Source organism: Podarcis muralis, chromosome 7 (genome assembly GCF_964188315.1).
Source record: "Podarcis muralis chromosome 7, rPodMur119.hap1.1, whole genome shotgun sequence".
NCBI lineage: Eukaryota > Metazoa > Chordata > Lepidosauria > Squamata > Lacertidae > Podarcis > Podarcis muralis.
Window position 1 is genome coordinate 83,743,852 of NC_135661.1, and position 12,096 is coordinate 83,755,947.

Here is a 12,096-nt window from a genome sequence, read left to right on the forward strand (position 1 = left end):
AGCAATACTTTTTTCTCCAATGTGTCAAGAACAATGGACAACTAAATGGGATGAAACAGCATTGAACTGCTGACTAATGGCATCAAGTATTTGACAGTGGAAAGCATGTGAGATTTCAATTTTAATTTAATTGAAACACATTTTGATTGACCAATGCTCCCAACTTTAATATGAGTTCCACATTTTGAGAGTCAGTGTCTCATTCAGTATTACCTTTCAGCACCTCGCAATATCTGAATGGGAAGTTCCCGATATTTGCAAACATTCCATTCCATCTTAAGCAAATTTTCTTCCACAGATGGAAATTCCCAGCCCCATTCCCCTCTGTCCTCCAGCCCTCGATTTAAATCAATGGTTCCCAACTTTTTGGGGGGGCCATCGCCCTCTTGGTCCCATAAACACATCGCCAATGCCCCCTTCCCCGTAAAAAGCATTATTCCAAATCGCTGCTTGCACAACCCTTTTAAGAAAGATAACACCACAAAATTCAAAGCAGTAACAATTAATTCCACATTTTATTCAAAATCCAATTAAAACTGTTTAGTTGGCGAAGTTAAGTGGGGAAATTCGCAACCAGCAAGACCAGACTCTCCTGAAAGGTTGGAAGAAATTTATGACATATTTGAGAGACAATTGTAATCAACTGACATCGCTTGCAGGGTTGCCAGGAGTTTTGTAAGGAGAACTATATGAATTATTGTGAAAAAGGACTAAGAAGGAGTTTATTTAGGATTTGGATTTTATAGCAGTAACTATTAAAATAAAAATGCAAAATCAGAAAGAAAGTTAGAAAACCATTAGTCGAGGTTGACAGAAGTCCTAGGCTGTGATAGGCAAAGGTTTGTTATACAGTGGTACCTTGGGTTAAGTACTTAATTCGTTCCGGAGGTCCCTTCTTAACCTGAAACTGTTCTTAACCTGAACCACCACTTTAGCTAATGGGGCCTCCTGCTGCTGCTGTGCCGCCGGAGCACAATTTCTGTTCTCATCCTGAAGCAAAGTTCTTAACCCGAGGTACTATTTCTGGGTTAGCGGAGTCTGTAACTTGAAGCGCATGTAACCCGAGGTTCTACTGTATTGTAGAAGATGGGATGTTATGTTTGGAAAACGTGCAAAAACCAATAAAAATTACAGTGGACACTCGGGTTGCGAACGTGATCCGTGCAGGAGGCATGTTCGCAACCCGCAATGTCGCTTCTGCGCATGCGCAAAGCGCAATTTAGTGGTACTGCGCAAGCACCGAAACCCGGAAGTAACCCGTTCCGGTACTTCCGGGTTCAGCGCTGTGTGCAACCCGAAAACACGCAACCTGAAGTGTCTGTAACCCGAGGTATGACTGTATATATAAAAAAACCTGTTTAGTCAAATTAATTCAACAAAACCGACGAGCTTGACGCAGGGATACAAGTTCTGCAAAGTCTGATAGTCTTTTACATTGCCCTCGCCTCTTAGCTCCCACCCTGGGTAATCCTACCAACCCCCAGGGGGCGCTGCTGCACACTATGGGAACCACTGATTTGAATGGCGAGACTGGGGACCAACATCAGCCACCTAAGGCTGGTGGGCTTCCAGCTGCTGGACTACAACTCCCATCAACTGTGCTGGCTGGGGCTGATGGGAGTTGTAGTCCAAAAAAGGGGGGAAGCTAGGGGGCACCAGGTTGACGAAGGCTGGCCTAAAATGAATTGCCTCTCCCCTGCCCCCATCCACCAATACTGCCAGAACCAGTGTGGTGTAGCGGTTAGAGCAGTGTTCCCCAAACTTGGGTCTCCAGCTGTTTTTTGGACTACAAATCCCATCATCCCTGCTAGTTTGGGAGGGGGCTGCAGGAAACTCAAGTTTGAGGAAACCCTGGGTTAATGTGTTGGGCTAGGAACGGGTTTGAATCTGCACTTGGCCACAAAGCTCACTGGATGACATCGGGCCAGTCACTGCCTCTCAGCCCAACCTACCTCACAGGGCTGTTGTGTGGAGAAACCATGTGTTCCACCTTGGGCTCCTCGAAGAAAAAGGTGGGATATACATAAATAAATATAGTAAGACATGAAGTTTTCTTGGCAGGGATACTGGAGTGGCTTGCTGGTTCCTGCTCCAGGTGGATCACGTTTAGTCAAAACTCTCCACTATGACCTGTCCATCTTGGGTGGCCCTGCACAGCATAGCTCATAGCTTCTCGTGAGTTATTCAAGCCCCTTCGCCACAGCAAGGCAGACAGCATCTTAAAAAGCAGAGACATCACCTTGCCAACAAAGGTCCGTATAGTTAAAGCTATGCTTTTCCCAGTAGTGATGTATGCAAGTGAGAGCTGGTCCATAAAGAAGGCTTTTGAATTCTGGTGCTGGAAGAGACTCTTGAGAGTCCCATGGACTGCAAGAAGATCAAACTGATCCATTCTTAGGGAAATCAGCCCTGAGTGCTCACTGGAAGGACAGATCCTGAAGCTAAGGCTCCAATACTTTGGCCACCTCATGAGAAGAGAAGACTCCCTGGAAAAGACCCTGATGTTGGGAAAGATGGAGGGCACAAGGAGAAGGGGACAACAGAGGACAAGATGGTTGGATAGTGTTCTCGAAGCTACCAGCATGAGTTTGACCAAACTGCGGGAGGCAGTGGAAGACAGGAGTGCCTGGCGTGCTCTGGTCCAAGGGGTCACGAAGAGGCGGACACGACTAAATAACAACAGTAAGACATAGACACAGGGCATGGCACCCACTTTGGGGTGGTCTCAGGCCCCTTCTTCCTCCACAAGCAGCTCACCAAGAAACCTTGGCTGGATCCAGACACATCAAAGCAGCATTTCAGGAAAACGTGTTGCAAACTTTGTATGAAAAATAAAGTTGGCAAAAAACAACTCCACGGCGCCCTCTGGTGTCGCAATGTTATATTGCATATACAACGCATATAAAACACCTTTTTCTTTACCAATCTAGCAGAGTCCCTTGTTGCTGACCAGGCGTTTGCGGCGATGCAGAATTTCCTGCCCTCTAAGAAGCCCACCCACCCTCCCGATCACCCCTTTCTGGAGCCTGTGGAAATCCTGCAACTTTCAAAGGTCCCTCTAGCCTTCCTTCCCCCTTGCAGGAGGAAAGATGAAATCCATGACAGAAGAGGGAGGGGGGGGGGGAACATGGCAAGCTTTTGTCTGCACAGCAGTAATTGGCCCTGACAGATGCAAATAAAAACCCATCTCCCCCAGCCAACGTGATTGGCAGCAAACACCTGATTAATGCAGAGAGATTAGGAGATAATGGACATCTGTCAGCTGTAATGACCAAGGACGGCTTGCCATGTCACCCTGTGCTTGATTGACAGGCCATTGCGTGTGGGGTGGGGGTAGGGAGAGGCAGGAGCCACGTGGGTGAAGGGGTGCCGCCCCGCATGCTTGCGGTGGTTCAACGAGGGCAGAACATGCCGCTAGTCCTCTCGATGCTGTTTGGTACCCAAGTACACAGCTTCCAACACTATCTGGAGAATTCTCCCTCCCGCCCGGTTTTTCTGACAACTCATCCATCCGAAATCAACTTGTCAGATACGCTGTTGTCATTTTCTACTTGTGCGGAGTGGGTGGGGAGTCCACGTCCACCTTTATCGTGGCGCTACGTGTCCTGGAATGAACAATGCAGGCATTTTTTTAAAAATCTCTGTTTCTTTTTTCCCATCAGCGGATAGAATTTGACAGTCCGAAAGACGTCAGCGACAGGCAGGTCAGTCAATGGGCCGGAGGAATTTCTGGATGTGGGAAGTTCATGGCAGGACACACACACACACACACACACACACACACACACAGAGAGAGAGAGAGAGAGAGAGAGAGCACGTAGTTTAAACTGCGGAACTCTCTCCCACAGGAGCCAGTGATGGCAGCTGTAAAATAGGATTGGACAAATTTACGGAGACTCATAGAATCATAGATGGCTGAGGCAGCCCAGGGAGTGACTGGGACAAGCCAGTCAGATGGGCAAGGTACAAATAATGAAATTATTATTCTTATTAGAGTTGGAAGCAACCATGAGGGTAATCTAGCCCAGGGGTGGGCAACCTAAGGCCCGGGGGCCGGATGTGGCCTAATCGCCTTCTCAAACCGGCCCACGGACGGTCCGGGAATCAGCGTGTTTTTACATGAGTAGAATGTGTCCTTTTATTTAAAATGCATCTCTGGGTTATTTGTGGGGAATAGTAATTCGTTCATTTTTTTCCAAAATATAGTCCGGCCCCCCACAAGGTCTGAGGGACAGTGGACCGGCCCACGGCTGAAAAAGGTTGCTGACCCCTGATCTATCTATTAGCTACGATGGAGGCTCTGTTTGCCTCCACAGCTGAAAGCAGCAATGCTTTCGAATAAAGGTAAAAATGGCAAAGGACCCGTAGATGCTTAAGTCCAGTCAAAGGAGACGCTGTGGCGCCCATCTTGCTTTTCAGGCTGAGGGAGCCTGCGTTTGACCACAGACAGCTTTCCAGGTCGTGTGGCCAGCAGGACTAAACCACTTCTGGCTGAATACCAGTTTCTGGAAACCACAGAAGGGCAGAGGGCTCTTGTATAGGAGGGTCTCAAAACAAAGCCTGATGAAGAATGGTTGAGGGAGTTGGGAACGTTTAGCCTGGAAAAGAGGAGACCGAGAGGAGATATGAGAGCCATCTTCAAATATCTCAAGGGCTGTCCCACGGAAGATGGAGCAAGCTTGTTTTCTCTTGCTCTGGAGGGTAGGACCCGAACCCATGGCTTCAAGCGACAAGAAGGGAAATCTGACTAAACATCAGGAAGAACTTTTTGGCAGCAAGAGCTGTTTGACTCCCTTGGGAGCTGGTGGACACTCCTTTACTGGAGGTTTCTAAGCAAAGGTTGGATGGCCATCTGTCATGGAGATTCCTGCATTGCAGGGGGTTGGACTAGATGACCACCAGAGTCCCTTCCAATTTTACGGTTGATATTTTATGCTTTAATTTCCTTCACCCTTATGTTCTGTAAGAATGTGTGAAAATATTTTTTTTTCATGCAACACTCTTTGCTGCGTATATGCTTTGTGTGTATGCTACAATGTTAGATCAGAGCATATATTTATTTTTGTGAATATAAATCTCACACACTCACACCTGTAAGTTAGTTTTTCTGGGAATCCAGGGCTACAAATTCGATTTGAATAGCTATGCAATTAACCGTTACTGTTTTGAATGCTACTGTTTTGAATTTTACTGTGTTTTCTTCCGTAGCGGATCGTGAAAAGCATTACTCTGAGTAATGCTTTTTACAGGATAGGGGAGCACTAAAGGGGAGTTTGTGGAACCAAGTGGCCTGAAAAAAGTTCGGGAACCACTGGGTTTGCACATTCCTTTGCCAGGAGTGATGTGGAAAGTAACAAGCCCTGTTCCACCTCGTTTTGTTAAGAGAGTCTCTTATCCTATGTGTCAGAAGCTGCTCTGAACATTGCAAATGTTTCGGAAGAGCAGGATGGATGCAAATCTTCTGGGACTGACAGTCAAGAACTTCACATCGGGGACTCCGACAGAAGCACCTTCCTTACGATGGCATGGCACCGCTGGGCTTTTGGTTAAGAGCCAGTGTGGTGTAGTGGTTAAGAGCGATGGACTCGTAATCTGGTGAACCGGGTTCGCGTCCCCGCTCCTCCACATGCAGCTGCTGGGTGACCTTGAGCTACTCACACTTCTTTGAAGTCTCTCAGCCCCACACACCTCACAGAGTGTTTGTTGTGGGATAGGAAGGGAAAGGAGAATGTTAGCCGCTTTGAGACTCCTTAAAGGGAGTGAAAGGCGGGATATCAAATCCAAACTCTTCTTCTTCTCTTCTTTGAAGACTGGGAGACAGAAAGTTAGCTTGTGGGTGTCCAGTGTCCCTGCAACTCCTGGACTCCCCATTTCTAGTCCACTTGGTGGCCAGAAGGAAACTTACAAATGCTGCAGCAGGGCCTTCTTGGTGGTAGCTCCCAGGCAACTTTGGAACTCCCTGCCCAGAGATTGGCTCCCTCCTCCCTTTAGCAGCAGGAGAAGGCTCTTTTATTCTGACAGGCCTTTGGAAACTGACTGTTTTGGAGTTGTTATTTTTTTTAAAGGACTTTTAATAATGTTGTGCTGTTTTTATTATCCGTATTTGAATAGATTTGCTTCTTTAGATATAGTTTCAATTCTGTAAGAGTCTAATTACCTTTTAACGATAGTCTTTTGCATGTTTTTAGCTAGTTTCCCTATTTTTGCATATTATGTTCACTACTAAACATCCATTTGAATGCGCTCTGTACTCTAGCATATGCCAGTTTACATTACTTGGCTGGAAAACCACATTGTTAGTTGAGATTCCTGCACTGCAAGGGGCTGGACTGGATGGCCCTTGGGGTCCCTTCCAACTTGACCATTCTACATTCGCAAAATCCGGAGTAGTACAGATTTCTGCAGATGACACCAAACTGGGAGCGGTGGCTAACACCCTAGAGGACAGAATCACACTTCAAAACGATATTGACACATTAGAGAACTGGGCCAAAACAAACAAGATGAACTTTAACAGGGAGAAATGTAAAGTATTGCACTTGGGCAAAAAAAAATGAGAGACACAAATACAAGATGGGTGACACCTGGCTTGAGAGCAGTACATGTGAACAGGATCTAGGAGTCTTGGTTGACCACAAACTTGACATGAGCCAACAGTGTGACGTGGCAGCTAAAAAAGCCAATGCAATTCTGGGCTGCATCAATAGCATCTAGATCAAGGGAAGTAATAGTGCCACTGTATTCTGCTCTGGTCAGACCTCACCTGGAGTACTGTGTCCAGTTCTGGGCACCACAGTTCAAGAAGGACACTGACAAAGTGGAACGTGTCCAGAGGAGGGCAACCAAAATGGTCAAAGGCCTGGAAACGATGCCTTATGAGGAACGGCTAAGGGAGCTGGGCATGTTTAGCCTGGAGAAGAGGAGGTTAAGGGGTGATATGATAGCCATGTTCAAATATATAAAAGGATGTCATATAGAGGAGGGAGAAAGGTTGTTTTCTGCTGCTCCAGAGAAGCGGACACGGAGCAATGGATCCAAACTACAAGAAAGAAGATTCCACCTAAACATTAGGAAGAACTTCCTGACAGAAAGAGCTGTTTGACAGTGGAATTTGCTGCCAAGGAGTGTGGTGGAGTCTCCTTCTTTGGAGGTCTTTAAGCAGAGGCTTGACAACCATATGTCAGGAGTGCTCTGATGGTGTTTCCTGCTTGGCAGGGGGTTGGACTCGATGGCCCTTGTGGTCTATTCCAACTCTATGATTCTAAGGTAGGCTGTGTTTCAGAAAGCACAAATCACGCAAGTTTGCCTGTAAATGCAAACTGAACCCACCTGCTCCCTGGTCCACGGTGGACATTGTGTGATGTCTGAATTGACTCCTTTTGCGACCATTGAGGCTACTTTTAAAATGAGGCTGCATTTTAAATTGCATTTTAACCTGTATTTTAAATTGGAGTTTTTTTTCTTTTCCTATTATGTTTTTACTGTAATTTTACTGGTGTTAGCCACCCTGAGCCCAGCTCTGGCTGGGGTATAAATAAAATTTATTATTATTATTATTATTACTCAGAGGAGGCCCATGAAAAGCCACGAACATTACTAAGCTGGGTCCAGCCGTTTCAGTGGGACTACTCGAGGGAAACCTGGCCAGAGATGACCCGCCGTGTTTGGAGCAGTGTGGAAACTCCACAATGCTGTGGACCTGAAAAAGCCCATTCACACTCACCGCGCAGAAAGCTGCCACCCGATTCTGCAACTCTCAGACAACAGATCATACCCTCCAAAATGTCTCCAATGAAAATAGGGGTGTCCAGCGCCGTTTTTCTAGAAGGTGATGTCCCAGAACCCACCTCCTTCGTTCTCTTTGAATGGAAATGGCTGTCCACTTGAGAAATGAATTCTGGAGAGTCCTGGCTGTAAAGAAGCCCTAGACCGCGGGTAGGCAACCTAAGGCCCGGGGCCCAGATCCGGCCCAGTCGCCTTCTAAATCCGGCCAGTGGATGGTCCAGGAATCAGCGTGTTTTTACATGAGTAGAATGTGTCCTTTTATTTAAAATGCATCTCTGGGTTATTTGTGGGGTATAGGAATTTGTTCTTTTTTCTTTTTTCCTCAAAATATAGTCTGCCCCCCCCCCCAAGGTCTGAGGGACAGTGGACCGGCCCCCTGTTGAAAAAGTTTCCCCCCCAAAAAATATAGTCTAGCCCCCCAAGGTCTGAGGGACAGTGAACCCTGCTGCCCCCTGCTGAAAAAGTTTGCTGACCCCTGCCCTAAGGTAAAGGCAAAGGGACCCCTGACCATTAGGTCCAGTTGTGGCTGACTTTGGTGTTGTGGCGCTCATCTCGCTTTATTGGCCGAGGGAGCCGGCGTACAGCTTCCATGTCATGTGGCCAGCATGATTAAGGTGCTTCTGGCGAACCAGAGCAGCGCACGGAGACGCCATTTACCTTCCTGCTGGAGCGGTACCTATTTATCTACTTGCACTGCCATGCTTTTAAACTGCTAGGTTGGCAGGAGCAGGGACCGAGCAACGGGAGCTCACCCCATCATGGGGATTTGAACCGCCAACCTTCTGATCGGCAAGTCCTAGGCTCTGTGGTTTAACACACAGCGTCCCTGCCCCCTGCCCTAGGGACATCCTATTCCATACCCTCCAACATTTCTGTGATGAAAATAGGGACGTCCTAAGGAAAAGCGGAACGTTCCAGGATCAAATCAGAAAGCGGGACGGCTTCTGTAAATCCAGGACTGTCCCTGGAAAATTGGGATACTTGGAGGGTTCTTGTGATGGCCTGGGATTCGGACTCAGATGCTGAACCTGAGGGATCCCAGCCTGCACAGGATACCCCGCCTCCAGAACCAGCTGAGCCGGGGCTGGGGCTTGAGCCTGAAGGGTCCTCACCTGTGCTGGATCCTCAGGTGCAGGCACCAGCTGAGTCTGCTCTGGCTCCTGAGGGATGGAGGACCCATTGCCTGCAGGTGCTCCACTCTCAGCCCCGTCAGAGGAAGCTGAGGTTGCCTCTGGGTCCGGTAACCCTCCAGCCTCTCCTGAGCTGCAGACGCTCAGGGCAGAGAGGCAGAGGGAACTAAGTTCCCGCAGGAGGAGTGCTCGCCTCCAGGCCAGGAGAGGCGAGTCAGCTGTGGACCGGGGCCGCCCTATGCCTCGGGGCAGATAAAAGCCAGCCAGCCCAGTCCCAAGTTGTGGGAGCAACATTGTTGGTTGCTAGTTCCTGCCTGCACCCTGTCCTGCTTCTCTGCCTGACCCGCCCTGGCTCCCTGCTTGCAAGCCTCTTCCTGACTTCACCCAACTCCCTGCCCTGCACCCAGCTCCAGCTACTACGGACTGCCTCCTCGTCGCACCTTTGACCACGGACCAGACTTGGACCTCGCCTCTTGGGTAGCCCACGGGACCAGCACAGTTCTGGAAGATGTGCCATGCAGAGAGCATCTTGTGTTGCATGAGGTCTGCCTCCTTTGGGGTTCTGCCATGCCCCTCCACCCCACCCGATGTGGCCAAGGGTTTTCCTTCCAGCTGGGCCTCGTCTACAGCGGGTGCGCCCGCCCGTGTGCGCACAGGCTCCCTTCCCTGCATACTTGAAGAGGCTCCCGGCCAGCGGAGGAATGCAAGCGTGATCGGGAAGATGAATGGGGAAGGGAGGTGCTTGGTGATGCAGGGTGCGCACGGCAGGAGGAGGGGCGGGCTGTGGAAAGACCCATCGCCAGAGCTGCCTGGAGGGACTAGGCCCAAGCTTGACCCGTGTGGCTCCGCTGGGAAGCCCTTTGACTCCGGCGGAGCCACTGCTGTCAATCAGGCAGTTTTCAATCCATGTCAGATGATCCCTGGGGGGCCCCTGCGCTGCCTCATAACCATGCACCGGTTTCCAGACACTGCCAGCCGCTGACACATGCCTGACCTCCGTTAACTCTTTCAGGGCTAGGATAGAGGGGGGAGGGGGGAGCAGAGAGGAGACCCGAAGAAGACTGGCTCGGGAGTTAACCCTTTGAGCACAGCGGCGCAGCCCGCAGCGTCTCCGTTTCCCCTCCACTGGTGAAATACCCGTTCCTCACAAGTGGGGGAGAGTGTGCATCGATTCAGGTCCTGCTCCTGGGCTTCCCGACAAAGGATTTGGCTGTGCATTCCGGACGCTGGGCTAGGCAGGCCTTTGCCCTGATCCAGGCTTCTGATGTTCTTATCTAGTGCATTGGTAAAATTGTCATGGAATTGCAGACTTGGAAGGGACCTCCAAGGATCATCCAGTCCAGTCCCCTGCTAATGTTGTTGTTTAGTCATTTAGTCGTGACCGACTCTTCGTGACCCCCTGGACCAGAGCACGCCAGGCACTCCTGTCTTCCACTGCCTCCTGCAGTTTGGTCAGACTCATGTTCGTAGCTTCGAGAACACTGTCCAACCATCTCGCCCTCTGTCGTCCCCTTCTCCTTGTGCCCTCCATCTTTCCCAGCATCAGGGTCTTTTCCAGGGAGTCTTCTCTTCTCATGAGGTGGCCAAAGTATTGGAGCCTCAGCTTCAGGATCTGTCCTTCCAGTGAGCACTCAGGGCTGATTTGCTTCAGAATGGATCGGTTGGATCTTCTTGCAGTCCATGGGACTCTCAAGAGTCTCCTCCAGCACCAGAATTCAAAAACATCCATTCTTTGGCGATCAGCCTTCCTTATGGTCCAGTTCTCACTTCCATACATCACTACTGGGAAAACCATAGCTTTATCTATACAGCCCTTTGTTCAGGGCATATCCCAGATTCATACCTGAGTTTTAGGGCTGATGGAATTCAGTTGTAAAAATATATATAGAAGGAGCGAGCTTAGATCTACCTGGAATCCCCCCTCTATGTCTCCCCACCCCCACCCCCCAGGGGCAGAGGAAGGGGTTGCAGGGGTGTGGCCCACCCAGGCTGTCACCACTGAGAGGGTGTGACAAAATGCCAGTATTATTACTACTACTACTTCTACTACGTTTGACCCCTGAGAGTCCTAACTTTGGGACAGGTCTAAGGGGAACACCATCCTGGTGACTGAGGGTTAAGTTAAAAACTGCTGTGCTATTGGAAGAAAAAAGCGCACACACTCTTTTCTGTCTGATTTTACGTGATTGCTGTGCTTTCAAGTCTCTGGTCCTAGTGATGGGGTGTTAGGGGAGGGGTAGTACCTCTGGTGGGAGACACGTCGTGCTCATTCTGGGATAGTCTATCCATCTTGGGTCCCCAACCTGCACTCAGCTCTCACCTGAGGCTCCTAGAAGCTGTCAGTGTGTAGCAGCAGGCACATCCTGGGCAACGGCTTTGACTCTCTGGCTAAACCTGGGGAGAGTAGCCAATGGGTCTCAAACCCTCGGTGCGCGAGGGACGTCCCCTGCAGGTGAAGACAGGCTCTGGCAGATTGACCAAAAATGGGTTCAATGAATCAAGAAGGCATTTTTAGCATGTAGAGGGAAGTGCAATGACAAACCCAGACAGCATCTTAAAAAGCAGAGACATCACCTTGCCAACAAAGGCCCGTATAGTTAAAGCTATGGTTTTCCCAGTAGCGATGTATGTATGGACCATAAGGAAGGCTGATCGCCGAAGAATTGATGCTTTTGAATTATGGTGTTGGAGGAGACTCTTGAGAGTCCCATAGACTGCAAGAAGATCAAACCTCTCCATTCTGAAGGAAATCAGCCCTGAGTGCTCACTGGAAGGACAGATCCTGAAGCTGAGACTCCAATACTTTGGCCACCTCATGAGAAGAGAAGACTCCCTGGAAAAGACCCTGATGTTGGGAAAGATGGAGGGCACAAGGAGAAGGGGACGACAGAGGACCAGATGGTTGGACAGTGTTCTTGAAGCTATCAACATGAGTTTGACCAAACTGCGGGAGGCAGTGGAAGACAGGAGGGCCTGGCGTGCTCTGGTCCAGGGGGTCACGAAGAGTCGGACACGACTAAACGACGAAACAACAACAGAGGGAAGTGAGGGGCAGGTGGGGCTCATCAACTTGGGAAAGAAAACTCTGATCCTAAACCTTTGCTGCCTTGTGAGATATCTTCGGGAGAAGCAGACTCTACACAAACCCAGAGTGGCGTCCCTAAGACGGTTGGACGGCGCC